Here is a 10,779-nt window from a genome sequence, read left to right as displayed (position 1 = left end):
GCCGACCAAAGAAGTAAACCTAAACAACTGCTGAATGCGAAATATTGAAGCCTGCAAGATTGAACTACTAATGCGAAAGCCACAGTCAAATACTAAGTCAAGGCCTAAAAGTTGACTTCGAATGCTTTATTGCAGAATACCCCACGTCGACGAGCTAAATGCGAAATGCCGAGTGCCGACCATTGACTTAATGCGGAATACTGAAGTCTAATGCTTTAATGCGGAATGCCTGAAGCAAAATGGCTGAATGCAAAAAGCCAAACGCTGTGAACGGCTGACTAGGCAAAGCCGACTAACGCAATTAATGGACGCAAAAGTTCGATGCCGAGAGCTGAAAGCCAAACGTTGAATACTAATTTATTGACCATGCCAATCAAATGGATGCAGTTGAATGGCTGACCAAGAAGAATCAACAGACTCAAACAATAGCAGCAACAATAGCAGAAAAACAATGAATATTATAATCCGATGTCAAAATCTTCTAAAAGCTGTAGTGCTTGTGTGCGGGGTTGCGCAGAGTGTACGGCAACAGGCAACAAAAAGAGAAGCTGACCAATGTACAATAGAAAGTGAAAACCCTAGAACTATGTGGAAAGTACGAGAACTTACCCAAAAGTTGTGGGACAGCGAAGATAAAAGGATGTACAGCAATGAGACTAAAGAAGACTAGCAATGTACACTTGCTTCACCTCTACAAAGACTAATGCTGAGGAGCTGTTGGCTTCACAGCCAAGCTCGAAAACCAAGCTCTGAAAAACACCATGCTGATAACACTGCTTTGATACCAATGTTGGATGAGAAAGAAGATGCTCTGCACACACACGCACATACACAGTCGTACAAGAGCTCAAAGAGTAAAGGGAGACGAAGCTGTGAAGCTGAAACGTACTCAATGTTAATTATCACAAATGTGTGGAGTACAAGAGAACTATAGCCTAACACACGAGTGTTCACATGAGAAAAAACCCTTGCTAGCACAAGGTAAAAAGTATCCATGTGTAGGGTTGTTCACACTAGGGTCTTCCAAGGCTAACACTGACAAGCAAGAGTTCGAAAATCAACAAATTTCAAGCCGCGCTTGAGATAGACACCTATGTGTCAAACTAGGTTGTAATCATCCCTGTTGTAAGCCTAGCGAGGCGTGCCGTGACAAACTCAACCACGTGTCCAAGAGATAGAGATATAGAGGGGGGAGAAAGATAAGGGAATGAGGATCTTGCACAATACACCACACTAAACGAGGAACAAGCCCTGCCTCCCTTCAGAAATTTATTCAAGAACAATCCACGAACACGCTGGCCAGGATCAATACAATCAATGAATACAAAACAAACAGATATGCCGATGTAGGATATCCAACTCGATGTCGATGTCGAGGCACAAGATCTCTCATGTCGCGCACACCACAGAGATGACCCACAAGTATCTCCCACGAGACTAGTACCAGATCCAATATCCAAATCCAATGAATCAAAGTCCAATGAATTCAAATCCAAGTCTAGATCCAAGTCCAAGTCCAGATCCATGCTCTATGTTCCATGTCCAAGCTCTATGTCCAAACTCCATGTTCATGTCCAAGCTCCATGTCTAAGCTCTATATTCCATGTCCAAGCTTTTTGTGTTAATATGTAGACTTAATGTCCAAATCGAAGGAGAGAGTGGTAGTTCTTAAGGTGCCATCATCAGTCCAAATCGCAGGAGAGAGTGGTAGTTCTTAAGGTGCCATCATCAGCCAGGTGATAGGCGAAAAGATTAATGCCAACGAGCGACGACTCCAACAACTTGAGTGCTGGTCAATGCTAGCGAGCAATGCTACCGGATGGCTGGCTATGCTACTGTTTAGCTGTGCTGCTGAGGCTGGCTGCGCAGGCTAGGCAGTAGGTAGAGGTGGCCCAAGTCAAGCAGAAGAGATGGCTGCAAATAGCGCTGGCTCTAGGTCTTGGCTAAAGGCAATGTTAACTGCAGAAATACGGCAAGAGTACAGTGCACAATGGTTCAAGTTGCAGCGCTCTGTACAAGCAGCAATAGGATTGGCGACAGCAATGATGATGACCAAGCAATAGGTATGACGATGGTGTTCGCCAGGTGTTGGAGGCGATGCTAGCGCTTTAGCTAGCCGGCTGGTTAGTGCTGACTGAAAGTGGCAACCCACTGAAACGCAGGCAGTAGAGACAGCGCAGACAGGCGCTTCAGGAGACAACCAAGTGCTGGGGGGCAGGCGCTGGTTGTACTGGTGAAGCATAGATAGGTGGCGCAGGTATGCATGAGTACAGCAGGTAATGATAGTGTTAACAATCATACACTTCGATAATCTTGATAATGATGATGAAGATGAGGATCTTCAAGCTTTGATGTTGGCTACCACCCTTCAATGATCATCCTCATGGTGCTACAAGAGAAGTTCAAGCCTTTTTATACTTGAGGAGAGCCTTGCTTTTTGCCAAAAGCAATGCTTTTGCTTTTCTTTTGTTTTATCTTCTTGCTTTTGCTTTTTATTAAATATTATTAATAATAGCCAAATTCTTGATTTGTGCTTTTACAACTTCAGAGCCTTGCTTTTTGGCCTTAGAGTTACTTTTTGAAAAAGTTACTTTTAGCTTTTTGGTCCAGTTCGATGTCCTCTTTCCAGTGGTGCCTTCAGCTTTTGGTCAACATAATTTGACTTTTTGCTTTTTCTTGCTTTTTGACCAAGACTAGTGCTTTTTCCAATGCCGACTTTAGGAACCGTATTCCCATGTGTCCAACTTGTCGATGTGTCCGGGTATGAATTCAATAATGTGAAAAGAGCTAGGAGGACCAAATAGTTACACCTATGCCGACTATCCCACCGAATGCTCATTGATTGTATCTTCCATAACCTCAACGTCTTCGGACTCATCCTCCTCTTCAACAACCACATATTCCTCATCCGCGGATACATCCTCCGATAGACTATCTAGTGCTATATGGTGATGACGTATCATAACAACAATCCAATTCATCATAAATGAATAATCCAACAAAAAAGGGACAACAGCCTAATAAGAGTCATTGACACACTACTTCTAGAGGAAGCAAGTCTTGCACATCTGATTGAGCATGGACGAGGAAAACTATCGAATAGCCACACAAAAGAAATAAATGCAAAAAATGGACTCGTTTTAACAAACCTAGAGAGGAAAACACACGAAATGTAATCACTTTAACTCGATCACAATGAGACGCCACGAACAAGTTAACAAAACAAAGATATACAGAATAGGTGAAACCTCTTCACATAAGGATAACGCATTAACATGTAAGACGAAAAGACGACGAACCCCATCTTAATCTGAGTAACAACAAAGATGGACTGAAGGATGTCCTACAAAATAATGAACAATTCTTAACTTCATGGGCAAGGACATATAATCCGTACATGCCAAATCTATGCAAAATCTACATAACACTCAAATCATAAACCAAAGCATGTACAAGGAATCAATCGCAATGAGATCGCCAAAAGTGTTGGCGGATAAACCAACACAGCATTTACATATTTAACATCAAACATAATTGCGATATTAATGAGCATTCAAATGATCATCACATTACATAACATTATAGTCCTCAAATAGAATTGTGAAACAAAGATACATAACTAGCTCTATGTATTACTTCTTTTGCATATATCTCTCTACTTATACATCAATGCTTAGTGCATAAATAACCATCTGGATCAAGAAACACAACATTATCTCTGATCCAACATCTTATTCCTAAGCTACCCCTAAGCTAAGGTAAAAGTAATAATAAAACTAAGGTAGGTTATTTCCTAAGCTAACATCTTCCAAAATGCCTATTAAGATCTTATTCCTAAGCTACCCCTAATAACATAAGGTAAAAGTAACAATAAAGCTAAGACGGGTTATTTTCAAAGCTAACATGCAAACCTCTACACACCTTTTATACACATCACATCATCTTTTCATACCCTTTTTCACCTTCTATAACCATATACACTAGTGCTCGTCTTTTTCACTCCTTTTTGGTCTCAAAGACCCTCTAGATATTAATATATCTTTCTTTCTTTTTCTCACATCACTCGACCCTTGGCCTCCCCCTTGAGCCCTTAAAGCAAGCCACCTTCACTATGCCTCCCCATTGACCCCCTTAAGCAAATTGCCTTCACAATGAGCCACTTTGCTTATTTTTAGTCCCCCCTTCCCCACATTGTTTACATATCTTTGCACACCTACACACATCTTCTATAAATCTTTCCACGCCTTTTGTGTCCCTTACCATCATTGCATGCCTCCTCACACCTATACACCTCCAAAAATCTTCTATACACCTCTAAAAATCTTACATATCCCTCTAAAATGTTTTGCCTCACATGAGTAGAAAATGTGTATAGGCCTGAGAAGGAGTCTCTGTTCACACCTCTACACCACCTTCTATACATCTTTTCACACGTTATGAACCTCTACATCTCTACACCAATTACACTCCTCTACAATGTTGCATATCTCTTCACACCTCTTACACACATCACTACACCATTTAACATCCTTTTTCCACCTTCAATAATCATATACACTAGTGCTCATCCTTTTCACTCCTTTACAGTTAAGTTCACCCGTATACAGTAGTGCTTGTCTTCTTCACTCCTTTACATTTAAGTTCACCACTTTTTGTTTATAATTGCAATAACTTTATAATAGAGATCTCTTTCCTTTCTTCGCCTCACCTTTGCACCTCTTCTTGCCTTCCTTGCATGCCTATACACATTTTCACACCTTTTGAAAACCTTTACACATCATCTACACTTGTTTGCTCTCAACTACACCTTCCATGCACCTTTATCACCCTCCACTTATTCACACAATCACCCTCCACTTATTCACACATTTCATACAAAATAGTAAACCTCATTACACCTTTTGCATCTCGACATATCCTTTTCTTCCTTCGATAATTATGTACCGCTCTCGTTATCCACCACAAGCCCTCGCTTCTACACCTCTCTGTCTCCTCTACAAACCTCTGCACCTCGACATACCTCTCTCATCTCACCTCCCACCTCAATCCTCAATTCCTACATTTATATGTGTACTCTCTTTAGTACTCACTTAATCTCGACTCTTTCTTCTATATAGCTATACATGGATTGCTTCGACGTCTCTGCTCTTTTCTCTATATATACCTAGATGAATCCAAGAACATGCCCAAATTCACCTTTTAGTAGGAACATGCATGTTATATACTCATGGTAGTCCATTAATCAACATTGCTTCTATTCCCAATGCTCTCTAACACTAAATCTCCAAGCCACAAAGGCCACCTAGCTCCATTACGACTATAGAAACAAAGCCAATTGTAAAGCATCAACAATCTAATGATTTTGAAAAGGAATGTCAAGAAAACGTCAAAGAAAGCATCAAAGAGAGTTGAAGAAAAGAATTGAGTTAGTAAGACCTTCCACTCAAACTAGCACACACAAGGGCATACCTTCTACCCATTATTATCCATGCATGTCACCTACATATTTCATTACGAGTATCACATTTTTTTCACCTTGCATCTCATGGTGTTACGTCTCGAGGCTAACCAAGGTTAAGACCTTAAGGTTAGGTTAACCTTAGCTTAGGGATACGACAGATTAAGTGACTTAAGCTTTGATACCAAAGTAATTAGGATAGATCTCAAAGTAATTAATTAAAAACTTGATTGAATAAACATTTAAGCACAATGCTAAATTACCACGACCAACACCAACATCAACACCACCACACTCTAGATCAAAGTTGCCTCAATTAACCACAAACCCCCCCACCCCTTCAAGTAACCAAGGAATATTTGTAAATACAAAGCTTGCGCGTGCCCAACAAACCATAATATTTGCAATCCACCTATCGGACCACTTGGACAATTTCGACACTCTTTACAAAGTCCAAGGCCAATGGATTTGGCCATAGTGTTTTCAAAGGACTTCCACAAGCTCTCGAAAATCTGCAACTTGTCTTTAAGAGTCCTCCACAAGGTTATGGGCACAGTCTTGATCTCAATAAACTATAAAATAGTCGTTGAGCAAGAGAGCTGCCATGCACAGTTGGCTTGGCTACCTCTACAACGAAGTCGTGCTGCAAGAGGCCTGCCAAGCAAAGTCGACTAACTCCACAGCGATCGTGTGAAGGGTTGGACGAGCCAAAACGATGAACGAAATGTGATCGACTTCTCCAAGAGATGAAGGGAGAGCCATCCCTTTCAAAACGTGGAGAGAGCAGATCGTGACCACAACTCATCCCCCACTCCCATATACAAGACATTAAAACTAGAGACATTCTACAAACGTACATTTTTGCAATACTGGTGTTGATATCCCCTACCTTGAATGCAACTTCTAGCTTGCAATTAAGCCATGCCAAAATCCACGAGATCTCTATTTATTCAACTATGTGGATGTCTATTCATTTTCCATTTCTTTCACCAACTTAAAATTCACCTACATGAAAAAAGGAGGTATAGCAACTACATTTGAAGGCCCATTTTTTTAACCCCTATGTACTCTTTAACTATCCCATCTGCAAATTTTTACTCCGTTCGTCTTTCTAGCTGCGACAGCTGAGAAAATAGATTAATGGGACCATGTAGCATGTTGATTAGCAGTGTCCTCCAAAGGGCTTGTTTCTCCTACCAAAGCTTTTATCTACTGTGCCAAGGCTAAAATCATGACACACCTTGCTAAAGCAAACCAGCTCCACTCAGTCTCATGCATGATAGCCTAGAAGCCTAGATTAAGTCCATGTCAAGGGAGATCTCAATGTTCTTAATCTTCTAGAGTAAGATCTTTTCCTTCATATATTTAATTGAGATTATTTGAACACTTTCTATCAATTTTCCAAGAGGCAATTTTCATCCCTTTGAGACCAGTTTGAAGGGCCAAGGCAAACCTGACAAACGAACATCCAATTGGATCTTCTATAGATCTATTCATGCAGATTAACCTTGGGACTAGTCTTGTCCAACAATCTTGAGCACGTGATATCTGCAAATCACAAAGACTTATTATATCAAATTCATGCCTTCAAAAGGGTACAAAGGTACTGAGGGAACATGGGCAAGATTCTACCCCCGCACCACCGCCACGGCCCCGCACCACCACGATATCACCACCTCCTAAAAAAATCCCTCCACTCAACATCCTAGGTGTTGCAAAGAGGACAACATTCCAGATCATTCATTTGTGACCAATTGAAAATAGATATTATAATCAAGACATACAAGAAAATAAAAAGACCTTCAAATCACAAATCTTTCAATTTTTCACTAAAAGAAAACTCTTGTACAATCACACAAGTGTCTTTAGGCAGCAATGACCTGTTATTGTAAAGTGCAAGGGAGAAAAAATAAGCCTACAATAGTCTGAGACACTTCTTTGTGACAAGTGATTGATTTACTTGCCATAATTTACAGTGGTCCCCCTCTTCATTTTGAGATCCAAACGATTTCTATGTTCTGAATGTGTGGTGGCACAAGTTTCAATATTCTCAAGAAAATCAAGGCACAAATTTGAGCTCCCTCATGGTGTCATTGATCCTCAACGCATTCCTTGCAAGAAAACAAATTGTACTTTGGAATATTCATGGGATAGATAATGCCATGTCTGTCACGCAAGTTTCCAACTCACTCCACATTAGACTCAATTAGGGAGTTTGACAGGCAAGTAGATTTCTAAGGCCAGATGCACAAAGGCATTAAGGAAATTCAAATAATAACAAATGCAAAATCTATACTATAATTTTAACTCAAGTAACACATATCATCGACTCTGGTATCAGGCTATATGCTCACCTTGCTGTTTTAAAAAATGATTAGCAAATTAAAGTCGAAAAAACTACAAGCTTCTCCCAACAAAAAAAGCGCCCACTGCCATGACTACTCAATATCTATATTTGAACTAAGTATTAGGATACAAAAGAATAGTAGCCTTGAGATTCATACACTGTCATCCAAGAGGATGCAAGGCTCCAAAGAACATAGATTTAAAAACAATGCCACTTTCAAAACAATTAAGAAAGCTTCTAGCTTGTATTTCTTTTCAAAAGAAATAGCACCACTAAAAAGGTCCCACTTATAGCATGCATAGATAGATGAATAGAAGCCTTGACATTCTATTCCCAAGTCATCCAAGAGGATGCAAGGCTTCAAAGTACATACATTTAAAAACAATGCTGCTTGCAAACCACTTAACACTCCAAGCTTGTATTTCTTTTCAAAAGAAATAACACAACAAAAAAAGATGCCACTTATAACATGCATAGACAAAATTCCCCACACATTTTCACAACAGCCAAGAGAAAACAGTAAATTGCAATGTTGGCTCCGCAATGTTGGCTTCTTTCTATCCATTGCCACATTTTAAAAAAAATTCTTTGAACTTCCATCTGCTTGCATAACTTAATGCTAACAAAAGATCCCACTGATACACATGCTAATATTCGTTATTGGCATTTATATATAGGATGTATTAGAGCTATAAGCATTATACAATGTCTACTCTTAGCCTACCTAGATGTTTGGAAAGCCAAATGTGTTAATTAGCACTATTATTGTACATGATTGTGAGGAAAGAAATAAAAAGGCTCACCCACTTTTTGTTATCCTGGTTGGGTCCTCTAGAATTACAAATGACTTGGGGACACCACAGCGAGAGCTCGAGAGACATGCTCACTGTCCTACACTCTGTTCTACCAGAGGATGGAGTCATTGGATCTTCTTATTACACAAACTAGTACCTTGTATCATCCACATGACTACTTATATAGTACTCTCATATTGATACCTTGTATCATCCACATGACTCTACTTTTATTGTATCATCCACATGACTACTTATATTGTTGTACACTAGTTTCTTTTTTTCTTTTTTGAAGTTCAATCCATGACTTGATATTTTTCAAAAGACGATATTGTAACTTAGTTTATTAAAATCTCTCTCTCTCTCTTGCATGAGAGGGAGAGGGGGAGAGACAATATTGTAGGTCTCTCTCTCTCTCTCTCTCTCTCTCTCTCTCTAGCAGGTACAATGTTGTTGTTACTTTTACTAGTACTATACATTACATGGCGGTTTAATATTCCCTCTCCAATTGGAAATTTTGTTTTATCCAAATAAAAAAACAATATAAGAATTTAGGCTCCAAATTCCCAAAAAATACACCGTTATAGGTAGGTTGCACCTAAAATCATCTCAGTTGACATGGTCACTAATGGTCACTAAACCTTTCTTTTTTTATTAAGCTCCCATTAAAATAGGAAATTATATATGTATGTATGCATGCATGCATGTATTGTATGTGAGAATATATGTGTGTATGAGGATAGGTATGTATGTATGAATGTATACATCTGTATGTATGTATGTATACATGTGTATGTATATATGTATGCGTATCTGTATATGTATGTCTGCATGTACGTATACGTGTGTGTGTGTGTATGTACGTACGTACAAAAAAAGGGACAAGAAAACTTACTCTGTGGCAAGCGATCAACTTGAGCTGCTCCCAAAAGCCTGTCAGGAGTCATATTGTAGTCTCATGCACTGCTTGAACCCACTTTGGCACAGCTACAAGTGACTTGTATTCAAAAAAGAGAAAACAGAGAGTTTGGAAACCGATCTGGAGAAAAACTTGACATCACAAACAAGAGGAGGGAGGGCACGAGAATACATCGGAGCTGAAGATGCACTCGCAGCAGAGAAACGACAGAAACCCTAATTTGCAGAGAGAACCCCATGCTGCGATTGGGGAGGCCTTTGCCCTGAAAAGCGTGGCCGCCATCGTCATCCTCATCTGACAGAGGCGATAGCAGTTCGCCCAACATTTAGGGTTTGCAAGTTGAGAATAAAGCGCAATCGAGATTTCGGCTTAGGTTGTTATTATATGACACACACCCTCAACCAAGGTAAAGTCTCAAATAAAAATATAAATAAAAAGGACACTGCTTGGTACAAATAAAAATCTAGCATTACCCCCCAAAAAAAAGTTGAAAAAAAGGTTTAAAAAATGCATGCGAATAAATGGAACTAGCCTTTGGTTTGGAAGGGCACAAGTAGGTGACCCTTGCTTGTTGCTCTAGCATGAAGTTTTTGCTTATAAGTATATGCACATACATATGTGTCTGCATATACAAGTGTGCGACTGCGTGCGTGTGTATGCATCTATGCATGTGTATGCGTATGCAAACATGTGTGAGTGTGTGTTTGTGTATGCGTGTATTTGTATATGCTTGTCTATATTTGTATGCACGCATGCGTATGCGTGTATTCGTGTGTGCATGTGTGTGTGTGTGTGTGTGTGTGTGTGTGTGATTCTCTCACATAGACACATATACGTGTGTGTGTTTCACATGCATTCTCTCTACGTCTCTATCACGTGCACAGACACAACCCTCTCTCATACGTATGTGTCACTATGTATACGCGTACGTATGTGTGTATAAATGTGTAAACTAAAGACTTGAATCAAATTGACAAGATTGAGCATAAAATAAAATATGAGATAGAGTAAACATCACCATCTACACATTATTGGGTGCACAGACACAACCCTCTTTTATACATATGTGTCACTATGTGTACACATACGTATGTGTGCACAAATGTGTAAACTATAGACTTGAATCAAATTGAACCTATGCACATGTCTTGACATTATTTGATTTCCTTAGAAAATTCTTCTCGCATGGCGTGTACTACCACTTGTTACACTTCAATTAGCATAGTACATCAAGTGCATAAACCACTTGTTACACTTCAAT

At 39.6% G+C, this 10,779-nt stretch overlaps 1 long non-coding RNA gene across 5 annotated transcripts; it reads right to left on the bottom strand.

Moving 5' to 3' along the window:
- Positions 1–633: 633 nt before the first annotated feature.
- LOC147622770 (uncharacterized) lies at positions 634–9,914 on the bottom strand. Of its 5 annotated transcripts, XR_015269511.1 has the most exons (4): positions 9,690–9,910; positions 9,495–9,596; positions 7,091–7,163; positions 6,992–7,006 (listed from the first exon to the last, which is right to left on the bottom strand). It is a non-coding gene; the product is annotated as an uncharacterized LOC147622770 (long non-coding RNA). The 5 variants fall into 5 exon arrangements; XR_015269510.1 differs by lacking the exons at positions 6,992–7,006; positions 7,091–7,163 and adding an exon at positions 634–811 and having other exon boundaries at positions 9,690–9,914; XR_015269512.1 differs by lacking the exons at positions 6,992–7,006; positions 7,091–7,163 and adding an exon at positions 7,250–7,624 and having other exon boundaries at positions 9,690–9,907.
- Positions 9,915–10,779: the final 865 nt, after the last annotated feature.

Source organism: Cibotium barometz, chromosome 28 (genome assembly GCF_041138505.1).
Source record: "Cibotium barometz isolate CiBa-2024 chromosome 28, ASM4113850v1, whole genome shotgun sequence".
NCBI classification, from domain to species: Eukaryota; Viridiplantae; Streptophyta; class Polypodiopsida; order Cyatheales; family Cibotiaceae; genus Cibotium; species Cibotium barometz.
Note: the sequence above shows the minus strand (reverse complement) of the source record. Positions and strands in the feature narration are given on the sequence as shown.